This window comes from Lepidochelys olivacea, assembly GCF_965140295.1.
Source record: "Lepidochelys olivacea isolate rLepOli2 genome assembly, chromosome: 24".
NCBI lineage: Eukaryota > Metazoa > Chordata > Testudines > Cheloniidae > Lepidochelys > Lepidochelys olivacea.
Window position 1 is genome coordinate 2,321,721 of NC_140434.1, and position 24,270 is coordinate 2,345,990.

Consider the following 24,270-nt stretch of genomic DNA (forward strand, 5'->3'; position numbering starts at 1 on the left):
ATGGGGTTTATAGCTCTTGTATTGCCCCTCTGCCAGGGTTAATTTCAAGCCATATGGCTTCATGAACAGCCCACTGAAGTCAATGGATTAGCTACCCATTCATTTCCATGGGCGTTGGTTCAGCTGCATTATGGGTGGATGTGCTGAGTATGCAGAATGAAGGCTGATTGAGTCTAAAGAATTACAGTGGGCAAATGCCAAAATATCCCTAACCAATACCAGCATGGATTTCAAGGACCAGATTGGATTCCTATACATGATACTGATGCACAGATCTGGCTCTGAATTTCCTTCAGATTCATTCTCAGTGTAATGTCAGGGAAGTCAGGAGAATGAGACCAGGAATACAGTTCATCCATAAAATATTTAGTACAATTGATTCCTGCTGGGTGTAATGTGCACATTATTCCATGTGAGTTTAAGGAGAGATTAATAACCACAAGCACTGAGGAAAACAATTATATCAATTAAAAGAGTGACATGTGCAACAAAATTTGTTTTGTAACTAATAAAGACCTGATGCACAATGATGTCTCAGTTCTCCATGTGGTAAGATAAACAGTATAAAAGCTCTTGTGAGTCCAGCTCTTCTAACCACTTCTCTTGACTTTGTTTCCTTGGTGAATTGGGTAAGTCTGATTTGAATCAATCTTTCTTTATCTATTGAGGTGTCACATTAGTAATGGTTTTAATTTAGGACTGAATTTTTCAACTAGACTCTGTGATTTTTAGCAGTGCTAAGGAGTTTTTCCATATTTTTTCACAGTTTTTAAGTAGCAGACTTTGGTGGATTCATGCTTTAGAAGTTAATGGTGGGATTTTCAGAGCAACATATATATTTCTGACACCCAATTCCTACGAATCTTAATTGAAAATAGGGAATTGGAATCCCTTTGGTAGCTTTGAATAATCTCCAACCCAGTATTAGCTAGGAGGTTTGGGGAAGAAGCTTTTCCACTTCCATCCACAAATGACTAACGCACTCCTCTTTTACTTCATTGGTAAATGGTTGATACTCAACACCCTGAGACAGTATAATGGATTAAATGGCCCACCGGTCTGACATAGTGTGACAATTATTATATTCTTGTGTGCAACTAAGAATTTCAGAGGCACATCTTAGACTGGTGTAGGTTAGCAAAGCTCCACTGAAGTCTGTAACTGAGCTGATTTAATCCAGCTCAAGATCTGTTCCTTCGTGTGTTTCCTTGGGAAATGACTATTGTCCATTCATTCATTAGCAAGTATCTCTGACTCACAAGCTTTAGAAGCCAAAGCGCCATGTTCTGGTTCTAGAGAGAACTCGTCTCCATGCTGAGGTTAAATCCTCCCAAAGACACGAACATGATTACCTTTGTCCAGCCAGACTTTGCCCCAACCATCTGTAAAAGAGAATACAATGCGTGATAGCAAGAGTTTGTAGCCCATATTTACTTTGCCATCAGTATTTTTCAGATAAAGGGACTGAGAGAGAATTAAAGGGGTTGGTTAAGAAGGAGGCTAAGAATGAGTGAAGGAAGACTATTAGAAGGAGGGAATGGGAGGGAATATATAGCCAGGAATTGAGGGTCTAGGTCATAATTTCTCTGTTCCATCTCACTCTGTCTCTCTCTCTCCATGGCCTCCAACACAGTAATAACTGAGCATTCAGTCTTTTATTCCACTGGCCCTAGCGCATTGTGTTGACTCTTTTCCCTGCTGTTTGTTTTAGGTTTACCTCCAGTGCAGAAAGATGACTTTCGATGAAAGCATTAATGAGGAATTGTTTTATAACCCCTGGAGTCACGGGTGCTGGCACGGTTCCAGGGGCCATTACGGCTGCGGGAGGCCATGGGGTTATGGGAGGCAATCCAGGTTGGGGTGGGGCCACGGTTACGATTGCTACTACCCTTACTCTTCCCGATGGGGTCATTGGTACCCCTATGGAAAACGTTGGCCCTGTTAAACCCAGCAGGAATAGCCCAGGAACAAGGAACAACAAGGATATGAAAAGCAAGATGTGGATTCATGGCTGAGCACCCATGACTCCAATGAGAGCTGTGAGTGCCTAGTAACTCTATAAAACTACCCCATATCTGTATTTCCCAGGTTACATTTTATGACTCTTTCTTCAAATGCCTTCTGTACTATCTGCCTCTATAATTCTCCGAGGGCCTGAATCTCAAGTCCATGCAGACTCCTTTATGCCACTCTGATAGTGTAAATGAAGCAAGGGCCTTAAGATTGGCAGAAATAACATTTACACTCACTTGAATGCTCCTTACAGAGCAGTGTACAAGGATCTTTGTGTCAATGAGAATTAGGCCCTGGGTTTTCTAGCCCTTTCGTGAATATGTACTTTTTGTTTCTGGCTTTAATTTTGCTACAGAAAATGTATCATGGAGAAGTTGCTTAGTGCTCTGCTCATATTGTACTTTGTCTCATTTAACCGTGATTGGGATGAAACAAGTACTTTAAAATGGTTACAAACAGGACTTGAATGTCTAACGCTACAACTGCCATGAAGAAAGAAGAACATCTGGTGTGAAATGTCTCATCTTGGAGGGGTGATTCATTGTTAACTATCTCGAAACCCTGGAAATAGATTCTTTTTATTTCTGTCTGTTTCCATGTGCTCCTCTTCTAATTCACATTAAACTGATTCTGCATCATAATATCAGGTTTCTGGTTTTCCTTTCTGCTTCATTCCTTATTTGTCAGTCTCTGTGGCCTAGATTCACAAAGCTACTTAGCTACTTAGCACATTGAAACCAATGTGAGAGAGGCACCTAAATACCCTTGTGAATTTGGGAGTGTGGGTAAAAATTCACTCTTTTGCAGGCCGCCAGAGCCTGTTCCCTCTTTAAGCCAGGATGGGCAGGAATGGTGACTCTAGCCTCTGTTTGCTGGAAGCTGGGAATGAGCAACAGGGGATGATTCACTTGATGCTTACCTGTTCTGTTCATTCCCTCTGGGGCACCTGGCACTGGCCACTGTCGGAAGACAGGATACTGGGCCAGATGGACCTATGGTCTGACCCAGTAGGGCCATTCTTATATTCTTAAATCTCATTCGAGCCCTGTAGTGCAAAAACCATCAGGCCTGGCAAGAGTCTGTAAATCATAGGTAAGGTATTACCCCTATCCCTCAGTGACATGTAGAGATTAGAATCTGGTTAGAAGCAGACAATCATGGAAGTAAACTCTACAAGTTCTGATATCCAACATTCACTTTGCACTCCTTTAGATGACCATTCAAGATCCAGGGCAATGCCATGTCATTCAGCTTCATATTAAGATTCTGGATTTTGATCCACCAATAAAACACCAACTAACCCTTAAAGCATTTCAGAGCAGCGGCCGTGTTAGTCTGTATCAGCGGAAAGAACGAGGAGTACTTGTGGCACCTTAGAGACTAACACATTTATTTGAGCATAAGCTTTCGTGGGCTAAAGCCCACTTCATCAGATGCATTCAGTTGTTTGTACTGATGTGTTCATAGCCTGCCCTGCAGCAATTTCTAGTCTTTTATGTGAGAATCAAAAGACATGATAAAAATGGACTCAAGAGACATGTAGCAAACACAGCTAAGTCCATTCTCCCAACAGAATTTGTGTTTTAGTTCAGTAATGAAATCCAGGAGGTTTCAAGATAGTGTGTACCCACAGTCCTGCTAATGAACATTGTTTTTATAAACTGACCTGAGGTACCATGGCTTGACATGGCAGGAACCACAAATGAATCAATTACCTTTTAAATGTGTGGGGTTCTCGACAGATAGAATTTTTTCATTGATTATGTTTTTGATTTTTTGACATCAACATGGACATTGGAGGGAGGAGGGATGTTAAAAGACAAAAAGCTCAATAGTTATTATTGAGCTAGAGACTGCATAGTTTAGTTTAGGGAAGACCGGAAAGGATATTTTTTAGAAAAAATCGTGGCCTGTCACTTTGAGCAGGATATTGGGTGAGTAGGAGGTAAAGCTTACATTACTAATATCTTCCAGTTTCCCATGACATGAGAGATACCTCACAGTTAGGGACAAGTATTTTATAGCATCAGCAGTGCCACAAGGTGAGCAAGAAATGTAAGTTCATATTTCCTTTCCGATATGGCACTGTACTTTAGGCCATCCAATAACAGGTGAGGAAATAATTTTCATTGCACTTAGAGCTCATATATTCTCTTATGTATTCAAACTGCTGCATAAACCTTGATTAATTACTCCTTACACCTTGCCTAAAAGGCAAGTGACTACCTCTATTCCAATTTTACAGCTGTTGAAGCACAGAAGGGAGATGCGATTTGTCCAGGGTCCCACAGTAGGTTCTGTACTTCATGAGAATCAGATATTGTGTATGGAAGAATCAGTCCTAAATTAAGACTATCATTAATGTGACACCTCAATAGTTATAACAAGGCTGATTCATGTCAGACTTATCCAGTTCACCAAAGAAAACAGGTCAAGAGAAGTGGTTAGACAAGCTCTGAGTCACTAGAACTTATATACAATTTCTCAGTTCTTCTGTAGGATCTGAGACACCCTTTGATCTTGAGGTCCCTATTAATTACAAAACAAATTCTGCTGCACAGGTCGCTCTTTTAGCTGATACAATTGTATTTTGTCTGTGTGTGTGACTACTACTCCGTTCTCAAACTCACACAGAAATTGTGACAGATATTGTAACCTCACACACTAGCATTGGGGGAACATGCCGTATAATGTTTATGTATCACTGTGGGCCAGGGACTGTATAGATGCACCTTTCTACTGAAGGGGGAACTAGAACAGTGAGAGGTGATTAAGGTAAATTACTCACAATTGTAAACACCTGCAAAGAGGTGCCACTCCCATGGAGGCTTGCATAGACTGGTTCACAGTGGGGTTCCCAGAGAACAATAGACAAAGAAAGAATTTTTAATATCAACAGGCTGAATGTGAACTGACTCAGGGCCATCTTTCTGATCCAACAAATGGACAGGAACTTGTGTCCCAGGGGCCCCCAAAATTAGCAGACGAGTTGGAAAGACTTTGGCCTACTAGAGTCCCATAAGACTGATGGGTGACCTCTGGTAAGCTTTTAGAATGCATATAGGAACTTCTATTGTTTTCTATATATTTTCTCTTTGAACCATGGCTGAAAAGATCTAGCTGTAGTGAATAAAAAGGAATGCTAACCCCCTATTTGGGATAGTTTGTACAAAGAATTGAATGGCAGGGCTAATACCTCTCTTCTGATTTACAGACTCTTGCTGGACCTGATTGTCTTCATGTTACAGGGCTCAAGTGGGAATCAAGTAATGCACAGGTGCTGGCTGTCTGCACAGGAGTGAATTGTTGCCCACCGGCCCAGATTCACAAGGGTATTTAGGTGCTTCACTCATATTGACTACAATGGGAGTCAGGCACCTAAGTAGCTCTGTGCATCTGGGCCACAGGGGTTGGTAAATAAGGAATGGAGCAGAAAGGAAAACCAGAACACTGATATTATGATGCAGAATCAGTTTAATGTGAATTAGAAGAGGAGCACATGGAAACAGACAGAAATAAAAAGAATCTATTTCCAGGGTTTTGAGATTGTTAACAAAGAATCACCCGTTCCAAGGTGAGACATTTCACACCAGATGTTCTTCTTTCTTCATGGCAGCTGTAGCGTTAAACATTCAAGTCCTATTTGTAACCATTTCAAGGTATTTGTTTCATCCCAGTCATGGTCAGATGAGAGAAATCACAATATGAGCAGAGCACTAAGCTGCTTCTCCATCATACATTTTCTGTAGCAAAATTAGAGCCAGAGACAAAGAGTACATATGCATGAAAAGCCTAGAAAACCCAGGGCCTAATTCTCATTGACACAAAGACCCTTGGGCACTGCTCTGTAAGGAGTCTTCAAGTGAGTTTAAATGTCATTTCTTTGAACTTTAAGGCCCTTGCTTAATTTACAGTGTCAGGGTGGCCTAAAAGGGCCTTCATGGAAGTGAAATTCAGGACTTCAGATGATGATAGAAGCAGCGGAGAGTGAGCATGGAAAGCATTAGAGGAAACAGTCATGAACTGTAACCTGGGAAATGCAGATACAGGGAGATTTACGGAGGTGCTAAAGACTCACAGCTCCCATGGGCGTTGTGCGCACTCAGCATTTCTGAAAGCCATTGCCCATAAACCCAGCTGTGATTCCGTATTTCACTTGACTTTTCCTGGTTGTTCCTTGTTCTGGGTCTATTGCTCCTCGGCTAAACATGGCCAGAACTTTCCATAGCCGTACCCATGGCCCCATTGGTAAGGGTAGTGGCCACCATACTGATGGCCCCACCCATACCTGTATGGCCTCCAGGAACCCCAGGGCCTATAGCAGCCATAATGGCCTCTATAGCCATGCCAGCCCTGGTAACAGTAGGGGTTATAATACAATTCATCATTCATGAGTTCATCGAAAGTCATCTTTCTGCACTGGAGGTTAACCTGAAACACACAGCAGGGAAAAGAGTCAACACAATGCGCTAGGGCCAGTGGAATAATAAGGGTCAAACTCAGTTACTGTTGTATTGCCGGCCAGGGAGATAGAAAGAAATAGAAATGGAGCAGGGAAATGATGACCTAGACCCTCTTTTCCTGGCTACCTATTGCCTCCCGGTTCCTTCTTCTAGCCCTCTTGCTCCCCTCTCTCTTAGCCTCCCTCTTATCCAACCCCTTTAAACCATTCTCAGTGCCTTTATCCTAACAACACTGTCTGGAATAAATAAACATACAATAAGAGTATTTCTGTCATGCACATGGGATTTTGATTCTTTTTTATAAAATGTTTAGCATGGCAGGGGAAAATCTGTTAAGGTTAGCTTCTTTGGAGGATTTAAGCTTAGCAGAGAGACTAGTTCTCTCCAGAATCAGAGCTTTGGCTTCTGAAGATGGTGAGACAGCAACAATGAACAATATTCTTTTGTCAAAAGAAAACAATAAGAACCAGATCTTCAGCCAGTAGAAATCAGCCCTGTTCAACTGAGTTCAATGGAGTAAAGCTACATTACACCAGTTGTGGCTCTGCATCTTAGTATGGTCCTAGTGCACAGAAGAACATAGAAATTGCCCTTCTGGATCAGATCAGAATAATCAGTCTCAAATAATGTTCGGTACCAGATGCCACAGAATAAAGTAGAAAAACACATAAGTGTTCTATTAGGAAATAAACTGGGGGAGTTTCTTCCTAACCCCACTAACTGAAAAGTTGGGTCTGAGATTTTTCAAATCTATCAAAGGGATTTGAACACTTTATTCTTAATGAAAATAAAGAGGACCTAGCGTCTCAAATTCCTGTGTACCTCTCAAGATTGTAGCCTTAACTTCTAAACCATGAATCCACCAATGCCTGCAACTTAATATTTTTTCAATGGTAAAGCCCCTGAACACAACCAATAATCAGAGAGTAATGTGCAAGATTCAGTCATAAATTAAACCATCACTAATACGACATCTTGACAGCCATAGAAAAATAGAGTCAAATCAGACTTACCAAAGTCACCAAGGAGAATAAGTCAAGAGAAATGGTTAAAGCACCCTGAGTCACAAGTGCTTTTATATAGTTTCTTAGGCCGCCTGGAGAATCTGAGACATCCTTTTGCTCAAAGTCTTAATTAGTTACAAAACATATTTTGCTGGGCACATGACTCCCCCAATTGATATAATTATTTTCTTCTGTGTTCAGATTTGTTGTGTTTTCAGCCTCACGTGGGGGTATAATATGCACATACGAGCCCACCGGTTTCTTTCATTTTAAAAATTTTATGGGACACATTTCTGCCTAATATCATTCTAGTGACCTCCTTAGGAGTTCCAATGAGAGTGATTGTCAAGGAGATTCAGGGCTGTATCTGTTGCACAATCTGCTGTCCTGCAGAGGAATCCAGTTTGGTCCTGCTAAGATATGCTGATATGTATTGCGGGCATTGTACAGTTCTTGTAATTCCTAGGAGGGAGGGGGCAATCTGATTGCTCAGAACCTGTAACCCCAAGTTTCAAGATTTAACGCCCATTGAAATCAATGTGAGACATTAGTGTGGGAGGGTTTTGACGCAGACTCTATGACTTGAAAATTCCCCCTGGAAGAAAGATAGTAAAAGGTTTATGAACCACTGAGGTTCCATTTCAGCTTTCAAAATAGGTCTTAAGTGGGACCTAAGAGTTGAATAAGCCTTTGTGCTAGTCCTCTGCACAGGGGTGAATTTCCCCATACATTGATTAGATATTTAGTTCATAATCCACCTCCAGTTATGTCACCAATGCTGTGGGATGAGGATGGTCATGATGGCAGAAGCTCCCGGTGCTGCCTATTGTAAGGTTGTCTTGGGTTGAGGTGAGGGATGGTGGTGGGCGATAAAAAGCATTCAATATTTTATAAAGGCTTTGAGATCAATCCTGGAACATTTCCGATATCATTAACATATTCTCCCTCCAACAACAGCCAAGACAATTCTCGTTTTGCAAGAAAATGCAGATGATAAAGCTTCAGATGAAACACAGGAAAGATGGAGATATGGCTTTCTTGGCCAAGGCTGTGTTATGAGATTAGATTAATTCTATGTCTGACCAACTTTAGGGCATGCTGAAAGACTTGCAGCTTGCAGAAAGCTTTCGAGAATGATTTTTAAAGTGTAACAGCCTCTCTCCCTAAAGGCTCTGTCCTCTAATGAGGCAAAATTGAAGAACCTTATATTCATTCAAATGCCATGAACCTCTTTGAATTCTGTGGAACTGTACTTATTTATGCCGGCTCATCTCCTGCTCTTAAACTTTAAAAGGAATTTTTATCCTAAAAGGAAATGCAATTTTTTTAATGAAAATCAAATAGTCTGGAACTGTGAGCTACAAACCATGACCAGATTAGGAGAATGACATGAGTGACCTTGACATGCATTTTTTAAAGTGACTCTATTACTCATCAAAAAGGTGTCTTCCAGTAAGTAACTATTACCATCGTAATAATCCAACACTTTGGACATCAACAACCTTAATGAATGTTTGTGAAGTGCCTTGATATCTGGAGTCGTGATTTACACACAGATTAAACAAAGGCAAATTGAGGTGAAGGTCACGCAGAAAACAGGTAGCAAAGTCCGAAATAAGAGGCAGTATTTTTAACTACTTGTGCTACATACCTGTCACTGATCCTCAACCATCTTAGACCCTTCACATTCTTGGCTTCCAAATATGGCATTAGCAAGAGATAAGGTGGGTAAGGTAATATCTTTTATTGGACAAACTTCTGTAAGCTTTTGAGCTCACACAGAAGGAGAGCTCTGTGTACGCTCAAAAGCTTTTCTCTTTCACCTACAAAAGCTATGACTTCACCCACCTAGTGTATCTAATACCTTGGGTACCATAAGAGCTACCACAATACTGAAAACTAGCAAGAGATTAATTCACCCAAAGACACATTCATGGATTTGTTTTGCTTTTGTCTGGCTAGTCTCTGGAGGAATCATTTTCCAAACTGTGCTTAAATAATGACAAACTAGACCATGTTGAGATCATATTTATCTTGGCTTCCTTCATACATGAAAATAATTGTCCCAAATAATGGCCTGAGTATAAATTTTAAGCTTGTATGTGGGTGGGGTACACTTGTAAAACTCAATACATAATTAAAATCAGAAAAACTGCACTGGAAGTCTCTTAAGAATGCTGAATTGTAAATCCCCACCACTGACCCAGAAAGGGAATTCAGAGATAAGAGGAAAGGCTACTCCACGTACTGCTACCTGAAACTATTTATATGTAGTAGGACACTGTGACTCCCCACAGGGAAGTGTTTCCACAGCAAGAAAGAATAACACAGAGACTTTACTGGGCCTCCTGATGCATGCTATAAAATAAATCTTAACAGCAACCTCAGCTAATGTAGGTGGAACAGGGCGAGGGTCCTCGTTGCTGGAAGAGATGGGGAAATGTTTTGAGGAAATCTGAGGTTGGAGTTAAAGTTTTGCTTTATAGTCACTGTGTGACAAAGAGGGGGGAGTGAGAGTGGGATGTTGCATAGGAGTACAAAATACGCATTTTATCACAAACTTCTTATTTGTATTCTAAATGGAAGATTATGATACTACACCACTAATGGACAACTATGTAATTGATGTACTTCATATTCCTTTAGAGTACTATTGGGAGCTCCACATGTAAAGAAGGCAAATTGAAAGTGGATCAGAATATTATCTAGTTGGTTTTTGTTTACATGTGGCTCAGAAAATGATTCAGTCAGAAGCTCGCCATGCAAAACAAGAACACAATGCGGTCTGTGTAAACATTCAAATCATGGAAGTTGTGTATTAATAAACCAAAAATACTAAATGTTATTAATAAGACAACACTCATTTCTAATGTCACCGTGTAATGTAGTCTAATCGTGTTCATCTCAGAGAGTCACATGTGGTACGAGCTGTCAGGATTATTGTCTTTTATTTCTATTTCGGCAACTGACTCCTTGTGTGACCTTCAACACAACGTGGCTCTGTTTATTTACATATATAGTAAGGAGGAAGTGAGCTGTAGCTCACGAAAGCTTATGCTCTAATAAATTGGTTAGTCTCTAAGGTGCCACAAGTCCTCCTTTTCTTTTTGCGAATACAGACTAACACGGCTGTTACTCTGAAACCTGTCAGTAAGGATAACAACACTCCTGCTGGATGTTGGGAGGCTTCCTCAGAATTCATAGAAGTATAGGGTGGGACGGGACCTCGAGAGATCATCCAGTCCAGTCCCCTGCACTTAAGGCAGGACAAAATAAGAACTAGACCATTCTTGACAAGTGTTTATCTAATCTGTTCTTAAAAACCTCCAGTGGCGGAGATTCCACAGCCTCCCTTTGTGGAAGAAATTTGTTCCAGTGCTTAACTACCCTTTCCTTAATGTCCAGCCTAAATCTCCCTTGATGCAAGTTAAGCCCATTGCTTCTTGACCTATCCTCAGAGGCTAACGAAAATATTTTTTCATCCTCCTCCTTGTAATAACCTTCTATGTACTTGAAAACGGTTATCATGTCCCCCCTCAGTCTTCTCGTCTCCAGATTAAACAAACCCAATTTTTTCAATCTTTCCTCATAAGTCATGTTTTCTAGACCTTTGATCATTTTTGTTGCTCTTCTCTGAACTTTCTCCAATTTGTAGATATCTTTCCTGAAATGTGGTGCCCAGAACTTGACACAATATTCCTGCTGAGGCCTTATCAGCATGCAGTAGAGTGGAAGAATTGCTTCTCATATCTTGCTTACAACACTCCTGTTGTAATATATCCCAGAATGATGTTCACTTTTTTTGCAACAGCGTGACACTGGTGACTCATATTTAGCTTGTGATCCACTATGACTCCCAGATCCCTTTCCGCAGTACTCCTTCCTAGGCAGACGTTTCCCATTTTGTATATGTGCAATTGATTGTTCTTTGCTAAGTGGGGTATTTTGGATTTGTCCTTATTGAATTTCATCCCATTTACTTCAAACCATGATACCAAAGTATTTCACATATACTCATTACAATTTTACAAGTCCAAAGTGTTGTATGATAATAATGATAACTTTCATTCTTGGAAGACAGACACGTTTTGATAATAGGGTCACTTTAAAATGCATGTCAACTTTTCTTATTCCTATGCATTAATTAGGTCATGATTTCTAGCCTGAGAATTTGGGGCTATGTGATTTTCATTAAATAGCAGCTATACGTTTGTCTTTTGTATAAACTTCCATTGCATAGTGTATGGGCGAGATCCTCAGCTGGTGTAAACCAGTTTATGCGAGCCTCCCCACGGGATGATACCTCTCTGGAGGTGTTTACAATCATGAGTAATTTACCTTAATCACCCCTCAGTGTTTTAGTTCCTGGTGATACCCTCCCCTCAGGAGTGGAACACAATCATACATACAATCCCTGCCCAAAACGCAACACAATATGTTCCCTCAAAGATACTTCATGCTGTTGCAATATCTGACATAACTACTGTGTGAGTTTGAGAACAGAGTAGCAATTATAAACTCAGAGGGAATACAGTTTTATCAGTTGAAAAAATGATCTGTGTAGCGGAATTTGTTTTGTAATTACTAGGGACCTTAAGATCAAAGGGTGTCTCAGATCGTCCCAGAAGAACTGAGAAATTATATACAAGTTCTAGTGACTCAGAGCTATTCTAACCACTTCTCTTGACCTGTTTTCTTTGGTGAACTGGATAAGTCTGACACGAATCAGTCTCGTTATAACTATTGAGGTGTCACATTAATGATAGTCTTAATTTAGAACTGATTCTTCCATACACAATATCTGATTCTCATGAAGTACAGAACCTATTAATTACTACTAGGAGTAATTAATCAAGGTTTATGCAACAGTTTGAATACAGAAGAGAATATATGAGCTCTAAGTGCAATGAAAATTATTTCCTCACCTGTTATTGGATGGCCTAAAGTACAGTGCCATATCAGAAAGGAAATATGAACTTACATTTCTTGCTCACCTTGTGGCACTGCTGATGCTATAAAATACTTGTCCCTAACTGGGAGGTATTTCTCATGTCATGGGAAACTGGAAGATATTAGTAATGTAAGCTTTACCTCCTACTCACCCAATATCCTGCTCAAAGTGACAGGCCACGATTTTTTCTAAAAATTATGCTTTCCAGTCTTCCCTAAACTAAACTATCCATCCATCCAGCCTATAGCACGATAATATCTATTCATCGTTCGGTCTTTTAATATACCCCCCTCCCAAAACAATTCCAGTTTATGTCAAAAAATGAAAAAGATAATGAAAATTTTCTATCTTCTGAGAATGGAGAACCCTCAAAAAGAAAAAGGTAACTAATTTATTTATGGCTTCTGCTGCGCCAAGCCACGGTACCTCGTGGTCAGTGTATATGACTTTATAAAAGAATGATTGTTAGCGGTACTGTGGGTGCACAATACATTAAAAAAATTTGGATTCCATTACTTAATTAATACATGTTTTCTGTGGGGAGAATGGATTTAGTCAGTTGTCCTTGCAACATTCCACATGAATCCATAAAAAGAGCATAAACATCTAGAAATTGTTGCAGTCCAGTTTATGAACACATCAAGACAAAGAACAATGAGTTCATCATTGCACAGGTTCCTGGAGCTAGACATCTTTCTGTGATGGGAGTAAACCTGAAATGCGCAACAGAAAATAAGTCACCATAAGGTGCAACTGCCAGAGGAAGAAAAGGATTTAAGGCCAATTTTGTTATAACAAGGTCTATGCAGAGACAGAGGGAGAGAGAGAGTGTGAGAGATGGGGCAGGAAAATTATGATTGTTCACATGTTTATGGTTCAGTATTTGTTCCTATTTCCAATCCTCCTGCTCCACTGATGCTGAGCTTCCATCCTAATCACCCATTTTGAACCCTTCTCAATGTCAAAAATTAAGTTAAATTATGCACAACTGTACCTCCAGAGAGGTATCGCCCCGGCGAGGCTTGCATTGAGTGGCTCAGAATGGGTTTTCCAGAGACTGGCAGAAAAAGAAAGGACTTTTAATATAAAATGGCTGAGTGTGAAGTGATTTGGGGTCTTCTTTCTGATCCAGCAAATGGACAGAACCTGCTGTACATTTCCTGTTACAACTTATTTTGCAGCCTGATGCCTCACACTGAGTTGTAGACACAGTCCTGTCCCTACGGTTCCATCTTGTATCTGGGTAGAAAATTCCTGGACAAAGAGACACATTCCACAGGACTCAAAAAAGGAATATTTGGGCATACTTTGGGCCTGCAGGTGCTGAGGTACTACCAGTTTGGGACACCTGTTGTACTGGTCCTGGATCATGTAGCTTTGCGGTAGCTCCAGGTGATGGACTCACATGCCCATCTCACCCAGTGGTCTTTAGCATTGCAGATCTTTCATTTTCAGGTAGAACAAAGCCCTGGAAAGCACCACTGGAAGATGGACTTCTTCTTATGAATAGATGAAGACATTGGGACATTCGGTGAGTGTACGGACAGGTCCCCGAAAGAGGGGGAAGTATGTGAAAGAGTGCACTGCCCCTTTAAGGGTCAGCCTGAAGCTCAAAAACAGAAGAGCCTGGAAGCAATTTAGGAGACTCCCCGCTCTGCCCTAATGACTATTCAAAAAGCAGGAGGAAGCTGAGCAGGGGGGAGGAGACAAGAAGCTGAATATCCTTGAAGAAGCGGTGATCTCCCTTAAGCTCTGGATGGCTAGCCTGAGAAGGCACAGAGCCTTTATTTTGCAGGATCTGAACCTGGATCGTGAGCTAAAGACCTTTGTTTTATTACATGTGATCCTGCCCTGGGGCTTTATTAAGGAAGACACACTTCTTTGGATTTGTTTGTTTTGTCTTTTCATTGCCCTGGCCTGTAAAAGTAGATTGATTGGCACCCAGTTGGGGGGGAACATAGTGCCACAAAAGGGGAAGCTTGGGTTGGGCAACTCCATTCCACATAGTCACAGCCCAATTATACTTAAGATTTCTGAAACACTTTTAATTAAACAACATTGTGAGGTTGGAATAACTCGGGGGCTTGGGGGACACCAGGCTGCTCTCTAACCTCAGGAGTATGGGAGGGAATCAGCAGAACAGTTTAAGTCCTAGCATTGCCAGTTTGGAATATACCAAGTTCCTATTAGTTGATATTGAACTGAAAAGGTCTAGCTGTTCTGAATGAGAAGGAATACCCATCACCCTATTTGGCTTAGCTGGTACAAACAGGGGAACAGTAGGGCTAATGCCTCTCTTATGATTTACAGTCTCTTGCCAGACCTGATTCTCTTCACACTACAGGGCTCAAATGGGACGTAAGCAGTGCACAGGTGCTGGCTTCCTGCACAGGCGTGAATGATTACCCACACTCCCAGGTTCACAAGGGTATTTAGGTGCTTCTCTCACATTGACTTCAAAGCTCTCTGAATCTGGGTCACAAAGGTTGGTAAATAAGGAATGGAGCCAAAAGGAAATCCAGAAAACAGATATTATGATGCAAAATAAGTTTACTGTGAATAAGAAAAGGAGTACATGGGAACAGACAGAAACAATGCGGAGAAGAAAGAATATATTTCCAGATTTTTGAGATAGTCTGCAATGAATCACCGATGATGATACATTTCATACCAGATGTTTTTTCTTCATGGCCGCTGTAGAGTTTGATAATCAAGTCCTGTTTGCAACTATTTTCATGTACTTGTTTCATGCCAGTCAGGGTCAAATAAGACAAAGCACAATATTAGTGGAGCACTAAGCTGCTTCTCCATTATACATTTTCTCTAGCACAGTTAAATGAAAAAAGAAATGACATATATTCAGGAAAAGGCTTAAACAACCAAGGCATAATAGTCTTTTGCCAGTAAGACCCCTTTGCACTATTCTATAAGAAGCCTTCAAGTGGGTATAAATGTTATTTGTCCTAACCTTAAGACCCCTTTCACTGACAATGTCAGATTGGCCTAAAGGGGCCTTCATGGAATTGAGATTCAGGCCTTTGGATAATGAAAGAAGAAGCAGAGAATATGAGAAGTAACAGTCATAAAGTGTAACTTGGAAAATACAGATATGGGGCAAATGTACAGATCTGCTGAGCCCACACAGCTCTGAGGGGAGTTGTGGGAATCAGCATTTTCGAAAGCCATTGCCCATAAGCTCAGCCATGAATCGTATCTTGCTTTTCGTTTCCTGCTTGTTCCTTGGTCCAGAGCTATTCCTGCTGTATTTAACATGGCCAACACTTTCCATAGCCATGGCTACCATAGCCATAGCCACCATAGCCATGGCCCCATCGGGAAGAATAAGGGTAGTAGCAACCATCGTTATAGCTGCACCCATATCCATATGGCCTAGAGTAACCCCATGGCTGATAGCAGTTGTAATGACCTCTATAACCGCCCCAGCTCCCGTAACTGCAAGGGTCACAGCCCCAGTGGTGAGAAATCTTTTGGGGGTGGTAAGTCATCTTTCTGCGTTGGAGGTAAACCTGAAACACACAGCAGGGCAAAGAGTCAATATAATGCATTAGAGTCAACAGAATGAAAAGGAAAAATTTAGTTACTATTGTAATGGGGAACATAGAGAGAAAGACAGAACAGGAAAATGATAATCTAGCCCCTCAGTTCCTAGATACATTTTGCCTCCTATTTCCTCTTCCTCGTCCCCTTGTTCCCCTCTCTCTTAGCCTCCCTCCTAATTCCTTTGAACCTTTCTTAATTCCTTTGTTTCAAGAGCACTGACTGGAATAAATAAACATAGAATATACAATATTTCTGTCATGCATGCATAAGGATTTTATTCCTTTTACAGAATGTTCGTACAAAGTAGGCAGGGACAAATTTTTAAAATTATTTCTCTTGTGAAGACTTAGTCTCAGCATGCAAACCACATCTCTCCAGAATCACGGGGTGGTGCTTTGACTTCTATAGCTTGTGTGTCAGCAGTACTTGATAATGAATGAATGGAAAATATTCTTTTGTCAAAATAAAACACTAAGAACTAGATCCTGAGCAGGTAGAAATCAGCCCTATTCAGCTGAATCAAGGACCTAAGGTAACCTATCATAGACATAGACTATCAGGGTTGGAAGGGACCTCTGGAGGTCATCTAGTCCAACCCCCTGCTCAAAGCAGGACCAATCCCTGATTTTTGCCCCGATCCCTAAATGGCCCCCTCAAGGATTGAACTCACAACCCTGGATTTAGCAGGCCAATGCTCAAACCACTGAGCTATCCCTCCCCCCTACACTATTTGTAGATCTGCAGGTAAAATTGCTTGTAGGGCACATAAGGATTTAGGAATTGCCATACCGGATCAGTCCAGACGTCCATCTATGTACCTCTTAAAATTGAAGCATAAACTTCTAAACTCCACAAAAGCATGCAACTTATTAACTATAATTTTTAAATGGAAGAAAACCTTCATATAGCCAATAAACACAGAGTTATGTGCAAGATTCAGTTCTAAATTAAAACCATCACTAACATGACATCTCGTTAGGTATAGACAAATTCAGTCAAATCAGACTTACCCAGGTCACTGAGGAGGAGAAGTCAAGAGATGTGGTTAAAGAAACCTGAGTCGTGAGCACTTTTATACAGTAACTTAGACTGCTGGGAGAAATGGAGACACCCTATTTCTTTAGATCTTAATCCCTTTCAAAACATATTTTCTGTGCACATCACTCCTTCAATTGATATAATTGTTTTCAGGATTATTTTGTTTTCAGCCTCACATGGTATGACACACACGATACGCCACAGGTGTCTTTCATCATAAAAGTTTTATTGGACCCATTCAATCATAGTTTCACCCTTGTGGCTGTGTTGGAGTTACAATGGGAATGAATCAAAAGGATAGTCAGAACTGTATCTGTTGCACAATCTGCTGTCCTGTAGAGGAATCCTGCTTGGTCCTAGTAAGCCATCCTGGTATCTGTTGGGAGCATTGCACAGTTCTTTCTGAAATTCCTAGGAGTGAGGGAGCACTGTGCATTCTCAGAGTCTGCACCTCCAAGTTTTCTGAACTATCACCTGTTGGAAGTCAATGGGAGTCATTACTCTGGGTGGGTTTTTATCCAGCCCTTTGACTTGAGATTTTCCCCTAGGAAAAGGACAGTACAGAACTATGAACCACTTAAACTTTAAAAAAAGGTCTTAACAGGGACCTGAGTTTTCTATAGCCTTTGTGCTGCTCCTCTGCTCAGAGGTAAATTTCCCCTCATGTTGATTAGAAATTCAGTTCATAATCCACCTCCACTGATGTCACCAGTCATCATGGCGGAAGACTTTCTGCCTGTTGCACAGTTGCTCCTGGGTTGAGGTGAGGGATGGTGGTGGTTGAAAACAAGCAGTGCAATGATTTTATAAAGGGTTTGTAATAAACCCTGGAACATCTACAACAGGATCTCCAACCATCAAGAGCAAAGAGAGTCATAACTTGCAGAAACCTTGTCTACCAGGAAGAGAATGACTTTTAAAGTGTAATACCATAATTCATAATTTCCTCTAAACAGACAAGGGTGAAGAGCCTTATTTTGATTTAAATGCCCTGAACATCCTTGGTTTCTATGGAGCTGTGCTGATTTATGTCAGCTGATTTCCTGCTCTTAACCTTTGAAAAGGAATTTCTATTATAAAAGAAAATGCAAAGCTTCTTCCATGGAAAGTCCCAAATTTTGAACTATAAATTACAACCTGATTAGAAGAATGACACGAGTCACCTTGACCTACATTTTTTAAATTGACTCCATTACTCAGAACAAGGGCATTTTCCAGTAACCAACTATTAATATCTTAGTAATACAAGACTTTGAACACCAAAAACCTTAATGAGTGTTGTGAAGTGCTTTGAGATGCTGAGTTCTGAGGAAGTAGAACATCCTCCATGAGTGATATCATCCCTGTTTTATTTGTAGATAAACAAAGGCACATTGAGGTAAAGGTCACATAAAGAGCGAGTGGCAGCATCAGAAATAAAACACAGAAGTCTTGACAACCCGTGCTATGTATTTACCATTGATCCTGAACCCTCTTAGACCCTTTGAATTCTTGGACTCTTAATATGTCACTAAAACGAGAATCATTCATATGGGGACTTATTTGTGGCTTCGTTAATTTTTTTGTTTTGTTTGGCAAGCTTATGTAGGAATCATCTTCCAATCTAAGCCAAAACAATGACCAGCTAGATAAGGTTCTGATCCACTTTAAGTTTTCCTTCTTCATAAATAAAAATAATAATTGTCCAAAAATGGTCATTGTGTAAATTTCAAGCTTGTTTGTGCGTGGTGTACGATTGCAAATCTCAATATGTAATTAAAATAAGAAAAACTGCAGTGTATGTCTCTTAAGGAGGCTGAAGTGTAAATCCCAGCCACTGACCCAAAACCTGAAAAGGAAGGGAATTCGGAGGTAAGAGAAAATGCTACCTCTTGGTTGCTACTCAAAAGTGAAATTATTCATAAGTAGCAGGATACTGTGACCCACCATAGGGACGTGTTTCCATGGAAAGAAAGAATAACACACACACTACAGATTTCAGAGTAACAGCCGTGTTAGTCTGTATTCGCAAAAAGAAAAGGAGTACTTGTGGCACCTTAGAGACTAACCAATTTATTTGAGCATGAGCTTTCGTGAGCTACAGCAAAGCTCATGCTCAAATAAATTGGTTAGTCTCTAAGGTGCCACAAGTACTCCTTTTCTTTTTACACACACTACACTGGGCAAAATCACCCTGACGTGTTCTGTAAAATAAACCTTAACTACAGTCTCAGGAAATGTACATATAACAGGTCCATATCCACGTTGCTGGAGGAGATGGGGAAACATGTTGAGGAAAACATGAGACTGAAGTTAAAAATTTTGCTTGATAGTAACAGTCAGATGAAGAGGCAGGGGAAAGAGGAATGGGATTGTGCACAGGAATAAACTCATAGACTCATAGACTTTAAGGCGAGAAGGGGCCATCATGATCATTATTAGGATATAGATATTCAGGCCTGTCTGCAAAGGCCTGTATTTTAAGAATTTAGGTGTATTCTTATCACTCGGCTAGTTATAGAGATATAAAAGAATCAAAATTACTGTCTGCCAGTGTAAGGGACTTCTCTTACTGTGACAGTCTGAGGCCCTTAGGCTCAGGCTTAGGCTTAGGCCTTTGGCTAAGCAGCAGAGGCAGCCATAAGCTGGGAAGCAACTGGTCACCTCCTCACATTCCAACCTAGTCACATTGAAATAAGGTGCTATGGGGCTATTAGGATACAATCCTGTCCTGATAATGCCTGTCACCTCCAGAGAAAGAAAAGTGCCTAGAAAATGTAAAAGGAAACTTAGTTTGATAGCATCCTGTCTGGCAAGAACTCACTTATCAATAGCTGGGATGTGAAATCCTCACTTCTGTATTGTCTTGTCATTATAGGTCCCACTTTGCTATTGTTTGTCTGTATAATCTCTGTCTGGTTCTGTGATTGTTCCCTGTCTGATGTATCATTAATTTTGCTGGGTGTAAACTAATTAAGGTGGTGCAATATAATTGGTTACATAATCATGTTAGGTTTCAGAGTAACAGCCGTGTTAGTCTGTATTCGCAAAAAGAAAAGGAGGACTTGTGGCACCTTAGAGACTAACCAATTTATTAGAGCATAAGCTTTCGTGAGCTACAGCTCACTTCCTCAGATGCATATCGTGGAAACTGCAGCAGGCTTTATATATACACAGAGAATATGAAACAATACCTATTCCCACCCCACTGTCCTGCTGGTAATAGCTTATCTAAAGTGATTTCCAGCACAAATCCAGGTTTTCTCACCCTCCACCCCCCCACACTCACTCCTGCTGGTGAGTGCTGGTGAGTGAATTTGTGTGGGGGGGTGGAGGGTGAGAAAACCTGGATTTGTGCTGGAAATCACTTTAGATAAGCTATTACCAGCAGGACAGTGGGGTGGGAATAGGTATTGTTTCATATTCTCTGTGTATATATAAAGCCTGCTGCAGTTTCCACGATATGCATCTGAGGAAGTGAGCTGTAGCTCACGAAAGCTTATGCTCTAATAAATTGGTTAGTCTCTAAGGTGCCACAAGTCCTCCATAATCATGTTACAATATGTTAGGATTGGTTAGTTAAATTTCAGGAAAATGATTGGTTAAGGTATAGCTAAGCAGAACTCAAGTTTTACTATATAGTCTGCAGTCAATCAGGAAGTGTGTGGGTGGGTGTGTGGGTGGGGGAGATGGGAACAGAGAATGGGGGTAAGGAAATTGGAGTCATGTTTGGCTAAGGGCAGGAATGGGAGCAGGGACACAGGTGTAAGGCTCTGTGGTGTCAGAGCTGGGAAGGGGGACACTAAGGAAGGAAACTGGAATCATGCTTGCTGGAAGTTCACCCCAATAAACATCGAATTGTTTGCACCTTTGGACTTCGGGTATTGTTGCTCTCTGTTCATGGGAGAAGGACCAGGGAAGTAAGTGGGTGAAGGAATAAGCCCCCTAACAATCATCTCGACTGACTTCCTGCAGTGTCTTATCATAGTGTTTTTGATATTTGAATTCTAAATTGAAGTTTATGATCCTACACCACCCGTGAAAAACTATACAATTTATATACTTGTCACTCTATTGGAGAATTTTTATCACCAGATATAAAGAAGGAAACATTAAAGTGGATCATGACATTATCTAGTTGGTTTTTGCTTACAAGTTATCAGAAGGTGATTCATTGAGAAGCTCGTCAAACAAAACAAGAACAAAATTGAGTCTGTAACAATTGCAGTCATGTAAGTTGCATATTAGGAAGTCAAAAATACTAAATGTTATTAAGAAGACAACAACACACTTTACTAATGTTGTCTGGTAATGCAGTCTAATGGTGTTCATCCCATAGAGTAACATCTAATAAGAGCTATTGGCTTTTATTTCTGTCTCTGCACCTGACTCCGTATGCGACTTTCAACTTAATGTGCATCTGTTTATCTGCATATAAAATAGAGTAACACTTCTGAAGGATGTTTTGAGGCTTTCTCAGAACTCATAATACCAAAGCACTTTACCAAACACCCATTGAAGTTTTATACATCCAAAGTGTTTGATTATAACATTGATATTTTGGTTTTGGACGACACCCCTGTTCTGAGTAATAGGGTCACTTTAAAAATGCATTTAAAGTTCTCTTATTTCGAGGCCTTAATCAGATCATGATTTCTAACCTCAGTAATGGGGCTTCTTGATTTTCATTAAAGAGCAGCTATGTGTTTCTCTTTTCTATTAAAATTCCATTGTGTAATTTATGGATGAGATCCTCATCTGGTGTAAATTGTTCCAGCTCTGTTGGCTACAGTGACACCTGAAAAGCAAAGAAATGCTCTTCCTCTTTCCCTGGTTAGAGGAAACATTTTTTGGAGCATATATAAGCCTTTAAGTAGTATAGCTGGAACACCTTCTACATGAGAAGTATCTGCAAGCATGTCCTACGGCTTGTTGGAGTCTGCATGAGCCTAATCTCATTCCACAGCCATCTCCTGCTTGGCCAATGCTGCTTTTTCTCCATTTCTCCTGTGCTTCTTCTGGATTATCTCATTTCTTCATAAAACCTCAGGTTTCTTAGCTGCTTACGGAGGGAGATGTGGTGGCTGAGGCCGTACAGGTTCAAGGTTATAACTCAAAGTCTTTATACTACCCAACCCTCAATGTGAACAATGAGCAAACCTGTAGTAAGCAGCTCTGTGTGGTTCTGCCATAGTGATCACCCTAATCCCACAGCATTGGAGACATAAGGGGAACTCTACTGAGAGATGTATTTCTAAACACCATGGGCTGAAATTAACCACAGGACAGACGGCCAGCATAAAAACATATTCAAACTTAAGTCTCTGAGAAGACTTACTTCTGAACACTTACATGGGATATATGTGTTTACAGGCCCTGTATTGCCTGTCTGCCAGGGGTGAATTTCATGTCATAGAGTCTCATGAACAACCCACTCATGAAGTCAATGGATTAACTACCATTTGTTTTAGCCTAAATTGGATCAGATATATTATGGGTGTATGTGCTGAATACACAGAAAAAAGCTTCCTGAGTCTTAGGAAAATGCTAGAATGACACTAACCAATACCAGATTTAATTTAAATGACCGGATTGGATTCCTGTATGTGATACTGATGCACAGATTCAGTTCTGACTTTCCTTCCGATTTATTCTCATTGTAACTCCAATGAAGTCAGGAGAATCATAATAGGAATGTAGTTTGCCCATAACTTTTAATGTTAAAGAAATCTGCAGTGTGTAGTAGGCATGTTGTACCAGTTCTGGCTGAGAACAGATTAATAATCACAAACCCTGAGGAAAACAATTATATCAATTGAAAGTGTGACGTGCAACAACATTTCTTTTGTAACTAATAAAGACTTCAGGCCTGTCAAGGTTCCTTCCCCACTCTGAACTCTAGGGTACAGATGTGGGGACCTGCATGAAAACCTCCTAAGCTTACTTTTACCAGCTTAAGTTAAAACTTCCCCAAGGTACAAACTATTTTAGCCTTTGCCCTTGGACTTCCACTGCCACCACCAAACTTTATCTGGGTTCCTGAGAAACCGTTGTTTGGAAACATCTTTCCCCCCAAAATCCTCCCAACCCTTGCACCCCACTTCCTGGGGAAGGTTTGGTAAAAATCCTCACCAATTTGCATAGGTGACCACAGACCCAAACCCTTGGATCTTAGAACAATGAAAAAGCATTCAGTTTCCTTACAAGAAGACTTTTAATAGAAGGAAAAAAGAATCACCTCTGTAAAATCAGGATGGTAAATACCTTACAGGGTAATTAGATTCAAAACATAGAGAATCCCTCTAGGCAAAACCTTAAGTTACAAAAAAGACACACAGACAGGAATATTCATTCTATTCAGCACAGCTATTTTCTCAGCCATTTAAAGAAATCATAATCTAACACATACCTAGCTAGATTACTTACTAAATTCTAAGACTCCATTCCTGTTCTGTCCCCAGCAAAAGCATCACACAGACAGACACAGACCCTTTGTTTTTCTCCCTCCTCCTAGCTTTTGAGAGTATCTTGTCTCCTCATTGGTCATTTTGGTCAGGTGCCAGCGAGGGTACCGTTAGCTTCTTAACCCTTTACAGGTGAGAGGATTTTTCCTCTGGCCAGGAGGGATTTTAAAGGGGTTTACCCTTCCCTTTATATTTATGACAAGGCCCCAGTGGTGTCTCAGAGCCTCCAGGTGGTCTGAGGAACAGTATAAAGCTGCTTAAGAGTCAAATCTCTTCAAACCACTTCTTTTGACTTACTCTCCTTGGTGAATGGAGTAATTTTGATTTGAATCTCTCTCTCTCTTTGACTGTGGAGGTGTCATGTTAGCGATTTAGGACTCAATGTTGCACATAGACTCATTGCTAAGGAGTTTTTCCATATTTTTGAAGTTCTTAAGTTGCAGGCATTGGTGGATTCGTAGTTTAAAAGTCAAGGGTGAGATCTGCAGATCAATAAGTGTGTCTCTGACACCCAGCTCCTATTACTCTTAATTAGAAATAGGGAATTGGAATCCCTTTGGTAGTTTTGAAAAATCCCACACCCCGGCTTTAACTGAGGTGTTTTAAGAAGAAACTCCCATAGTTATTCTAGAAAGGACCAATTCTAGGTTCTTGTAGTTTATTTGGTACTCAACACTCTTTGAGATAGGATAATAGATTACAAGGACCAGTGGGTCTGATCTAGCATGAGAACTCCTGTGTTCTAAAGTGTGTGCAACTAAGAATTTTAGGCTGGGGTAAGTCAACGTAACTCCTCT

General features: G+C 40.6%; 2 long non-coding RNA genes across 2 annotated transcripts; one reads left to right on the top strand and one right to left on the bottom strand.

The window, feature by feature from the left end:
* Nucleotides 1–559: 559 nt before the first annotated feature.
* LOC311512158 lies at nucleotides 560–2,654 on the top strand. The gene is made up of 2 exons (XR_014709418.1): nucleotides 560–629; nucleotides 1,712–2,654. It is a non-coding gene; the product is annotated as an uncharacterized lncRNA (long non-coding RNA).
* Nucleotides 2,655–14,963: 12,309 nt separating this feature from the next.
* Nucleotides 14,964–17,153, bottom strand: LOC311512542. Its single transcript, XR_014709471.1, has 2 exons — nucleotides 17,003–17,153; nucleotides 14,964–15,958 (listed from the first exon to the last, which is right to left on the bottom strand). It is a non-coding gene; the product is annotated as an uncharacterized lncRNA (long non-coding RNA).
* Nucleotides 17,154–24,270: the final 7,117 nt, after the last annotated feature.